Genomic DNA, 5,482 nt, shown 5'->3' on the forward strand with positions numbered 1-5,482 from the left:
ACTTTGTCAACCAGCTTTATTATCGAGCGTAACTGACGAGGCGTCATGATGGGCCTTGCATCAAATTGGGCCTCGCCGACCGAGGAAAGCTTCATCAATTGGTGATTTTCGGCTCAGCTTGCAGTCGTGACGCGAAAACGAATGTCCCGAAAAACGATGCTAAGCAACGACACCGACATCGGCATGATTGATGACGGCTGTGGGGTTTTTTTGTAGGCCGAAAGTGGCAAATTTAACATTTCAAACAAAACAGCAACGGTTGTGCCAGTGAATGGATGAGTAGTATATAAATTACAATTCATTGCTAAAAGGGAGCTCGAAAAAGTAATTGATTTGATGATTGTCTCGATGCAGCTCTGAAGCATTAGAGAATCGTTAATGATTATCAATTATTGATAGAACTGCGGATGTTTAAACTTCTATCTAACAAAAACAAAACTGAATAAAGTGATCGCTTTATAGAATCGAAGTTTAAATGAAGTTTTTATTTTGTATTGCATAAACAATAAACCCTTCTTGAACAGAAAGGAAGCTATTCATGTTGAAATGCATTACCTTGTACCTTCATCGACTGTAATGAACAAAGTACATTCATGTTTAATTTCATTAAAATTGATCAGTAATTTCCTTCACTTCAGGCCAGCCCACTTAATGGTTTTGTGAAGCCATCTAAGCAATTTTTCCTGATGCACCCTCAATGCACACGTTTCAATAAAACATATAATTCATTTCAATCGGTCCGAACAGTGTGAAACGCTGGCACACATGCACAAATGACCCAGGGCATTAAATGTGATTTTCCACAGCCCCACAATCGGACATTGTTTTTCTCCATTTTCATACACCTTTCGGAGGGTGTTTTTGTGGTGCGATTTTCCCGAGCCTAATCGCAATTTTCTCCGGACACGTAAGTGAAGAGTGAAGTGGTCAATTTAATTAAGCGATATCTTCGGTATCATCCGTTCAGTCGGTGCTGCTGTTGGGTGGTCACTCGCGTAACAGTAGCCCCCCCTTGGTGATAGCAGATGGAAAGTATGGAAATGTGCCTTTTCCCTCCCTCCGGACGATTGCTCATGTAACACGAGTGGCAGCCTTTCTTCCGTTATCAAACCGGATGCGCGCTGGGAGGATGTCGCGGAAGGGATGACCACCGGTGCCGATCGCAACACACTGCATCACTCAATCAACCAGTAATTCGTCCGCTAATGGCCGGTGCGATAAATCATGGTTCTGGACAGCGGCGCCGCTTCGTCCAGCCGTGATTGGCACTCCGGAGCACTTTTCATTCCATTAAATTTACAAATCTGTTTCTCCAAATTACTGTCATCGGCCACATTCTTCTGCTTCCTCCGGGTGGCCACGCTGGGAACGGTAGAATCGATCAAACGATGCGTTTGCAGCTGCTTCCTTCCTGCCCGAAGACTCCACTTATCGATCGAGTGACACTATTTGCTGGAAGGCTGAAAAATTAAGTCGATTCAAAATGCTAAATTTGTCGACTTATGCGTCGTCTTTCATTGATCGACTAGTTCTCTTAGATCAAAAACACATGGCTAACACATTGTAGTTTGATTTTGCTGATCGTGTTTTCTCTGCTTTTAATCGAAGCAAGACGGTTTTTGCTTATACCAACATACATGATTTGGCATTAGTGTGATTGCAACAGACCGGAAGCAAAACATAAACATACCTTCTCGGTTCTTAAAAGGTAAGCATGATCGTCTTCAAAAATAAATGGAGCACGAGTTCAATTTTAGGTCATTATTTTTTTTTATAAATGTTGTTGTGTTGTACGGTTTTTACCTTATGCGAACCTTATTGAAACGTGTGTTGTTTTGTACGGTTTTACCTTATTTCTTTGCCTTTGCATAGCATTTCATTAGCTATATTTTTTTGTAAATAAATACATTGAAAATCGAGAAGTATGCAAAAGTATGAAGCAGTATTTTTTTAGCATCTTGACGGTGTGATATGTGGCTTATATTTCATTTCTTGTGCACCTGTAAAATATATATGGGAACGTCATTTTTAGTACAATATAATAAATTTAAAGAAATACGTTTTTTAATCAACTAATTGAATGATTTTCAATCCGATGGCCAGCATTCAATGTCGACATTGAATACACCTGGATGAGCTTAACGTCTGTTATCAACGAGCCAGCCATCGGGGAATCTGTACAAACCCCGGGCTCACCCAAAGATAACACAAATTACTACACAACGCACCATTTGTCCTCTTCAATAATTGATGATTGGTCATTTGTATCATTCCGTTTTCCCGGAGGTCGGAGCTGCGCGAGCTGGGCGGGAGTATTTATTTCAGTGTTTCAATTTTTCAATCTGCCTGATTGTTGCCGACGATGGTTAGCTCGCGGCCGGAAATTGCTCCACGATACTATCTGCCCGCCGATTGAGGTCGCAGCCATTTTTCTCATCCCTCCCTACTGGTCGGTTCGTCAGTTTCATGCGACAGAACCGAACTGGTGGTGGGCGAATTAATTACAACCTCCTGTTGCTTAGGGGCTTTATTTTGAACCATTTGATACACACGGGGTAGTTTTTTAATCGCCACCTCCAAAACCACCTCCACCATCGCTCCAGTTTTGATGGCGTTAGCATGGCTTTCAAATGACTGCCTAGCCGGATTTCGAGTGTCACCGGCGTAATCATAGGTATTGGTTGAACGCGCCGTGTTCGGGAATCGTCGGAGGACATTGGAGCTATCGCTAATTTGAATCTTGATGGGAGTGACTGCTTTCGCAGGCGATACATCATAAGCGGGGCGGCTGCGGGACGCAAGCGGGTCGGAGAATTAATTGAATGACACAAAATTGACTACTGTCAAACCGAGCTCGATTCTAGTCGATTACCACGGTAAATGATAATCGTCGTTGCCTTTGACAGTGGCTTTGCAGCTTGGAGTCTGAAGCTATTGCTGACTCTGATGGATATGAAGTTATTATTTATAATCAACGCTAACATACTTTGTTGTCTATGACAGCACAATCTATAAAATTGTTAGATGAAATGGAAATATTGAGTTAATCTTCAGCTCCACTGACACATAGCTAATGATTTTTTTAGTTGCTTTTCCCGGACATGTTTACTCATATTTTTTGTTATTTCTTTATAAAATTATGATGATTGTTTATTCAACATTTATGTTACCGGATGTTTGCTGTAACTTTTACTCACGTGAAGTATCAATTAGCAACATGATGATCGTCGCCCCGTCGATCACGATCGTACAAAATGGCCGCAGATGGTAGAAGTTTGAACTAACAGTGCCTTTCTCTCTTTCCGCCTCTTTCTCTCCATTTCCTACGTGAAGTGATTATAAAGTCATTTCCGTCCATCGCTTCTCGTGCACGTTACCGTTGATTTGGTAATTAGCGGACTGTGATGACGGTTTACCTTCGAAATATTGCTTCTACAAGCTGATTTGTGTCAGTCACCTCAGCCGCAATGTGGCATACCGGACTACGCTGGGCTCCAACAAGTATATGCCCTTTTCCCACGGAAGCGGCAGCTGCCTAAACTCTTTTCTAGATATCACATTTCACCAACTGTTGCCTGTTGCGGTTGGAAACATCATTTTCTGGTGCTAGCTATAACCAACGACACACACCTCGTTGCGGTGTGGATTATTATCTCTTTCCAAAACGCTTCGACAGATGCCCGTTTTTGTGTGTTTGACTAATGATGGACATCATGTGATGGAAAATTAACATCGAAAAACAAAACAGGATGATGCGTTATTACATTCGAAGCTTAAGCGATATAAAAGGATACAGATGGTAGATATTCTAGCAAGATTTAGTCACGTTTCAATAATAAGCTTTCGAAAAATGTCGTTGGCACAGAATGTATATCTATATGAAAAAAATACAGAAACTATAGTTTCCATAAACAAGTGGGAGATTCACAAAAATCAGACAGTAAATCGCAGCGAAAACGTATTTTGTTTGAAAAATGACTGTTTCCAGAAGGAAACTGGTGCGCGTTCAACCATCGCTAATTTGTTTCTCCTTTGGGACGTGAGTGACACCCACATTGATTTACGAGGATGAAATTCCGAAAAAAGGAATGAAAACAATACAAGGGAACACTGCACTACGCAGGCGAAAGCAAATACATCCTGGGCGTGAGGGGGGGTTGCGATGTGCGAAAACCAGGAACGATAAATAGTGGAAATCGTCTGAGCGGAGCGAGTAGACCAGCTGTAACGAACAAGGGAAGAAAAAAGAAAGGCAAGCAAACGGTACACACACACACGCACGTAAGACATCCAGCTAAGACTGAGCAAGTACGAATGACGAGCTCGTCAAATTTCCCGGGGGCACGGACATCCTCTTTAGAGTTCGGTTTGGTGGCAGGATGTTGATGCTCAACGAGAAAGGCGAAAACGAAGAAAAGATGCAATGCGAGAACTAAAACCGCCCGGCAAATACAGCAAGGCGAGAAGAGAGACAATAGGCAAAACCAGGGGCGAAAGCGCTTTAAGATTGCAGGAAAAGAAAGATCAACACCAATCCGGCACATTGGGTGGTGGTTAGAGGGAGAAGCAGTAACAAACCCACCACCATGCGCCATAAATAATACATTTAACTTCTAAAATACTTTTACACTTAGTCTCCTAACAATATGCGCTCAAAAGTCAATTAACTAACCTAACAAATTAGCCTCCGCGTAGAGGAAAAAGAAAGAGAAAGAGGAAAGAGAGAGAGCAGTGAATTCAGCGCTTCGCGATGCCGACATTTTTTCTTATGCGAACAAAGAGGCAACAAAGCAGAGTAGCTCGTCTTCGATTGGCTGTTCGCGTCTTGCTTGGACCCGCCCCTTTCGCGCACGCGGTTTAATCGTCCTGGCGTGCACATGCTACCACTACCAACACAAAACGCTCACCGTGGTTCGGTGTGGCACTGCCGACCGAGCTGCAGGCGTTTCTGGCAGACAGAACTAGTTTCGAGTCGGCCGAGCGAACATCGATCGCGCTTTTCCTCGCTGGAGTTCCGTCGTGTCCGGCGTGTTCCATCCCGTGTGTGTGATTGTCGAGTCCGCGCCCCGCTTGTGTTGTGTGTTTGTGCCACCGTATGTGAGATCAATGTGCTCGAGTGGAATTGGAAAGTGGGAAAATTGATCGCCATTTGTGTGATGTAACAATCGAGGGTGAAATGATAAGTTGGCCGTACGGTGCCAGATTCGATCGGGAAAAGAAGCTCGTAGCACGGTTCGAACGGTTGCCAGTGTGCTGTGGAGAGAAGGGGAAGAAGTAGCAGCAGTGTGGTGAAGAAGCATCTGACGAGAGAAACGTGCGCACGTGCACAGACGAAATGAAACACTGTCGTTTCAAGTGAGCTTTCGGTAACATTGGTTCCAAATTCCTCTAGCGATCTCAGCCGCCTCAAGTGATCTCCACCCTTTAGTTAGTTTGTGTGCCCTATCTGGTTATTTGTGACTTCGAGCAAAACTGCCTCCGA

The sequence above is a fragment of the Anopheles coustani genome, chromosome 3 (assembly GCF_943734705.1).
Source record: "Anopheles coustani chromosome 3, idAnoCousDA_361_x.2, whole genome shotgun sequence".
In the NCBI taxonomy this organism is placed as follows: Eukaryota; Metazoa; Arthropoda; class Insecta; order Diptera; family Culicidae; genus Anopheles; species Anopheles coustani.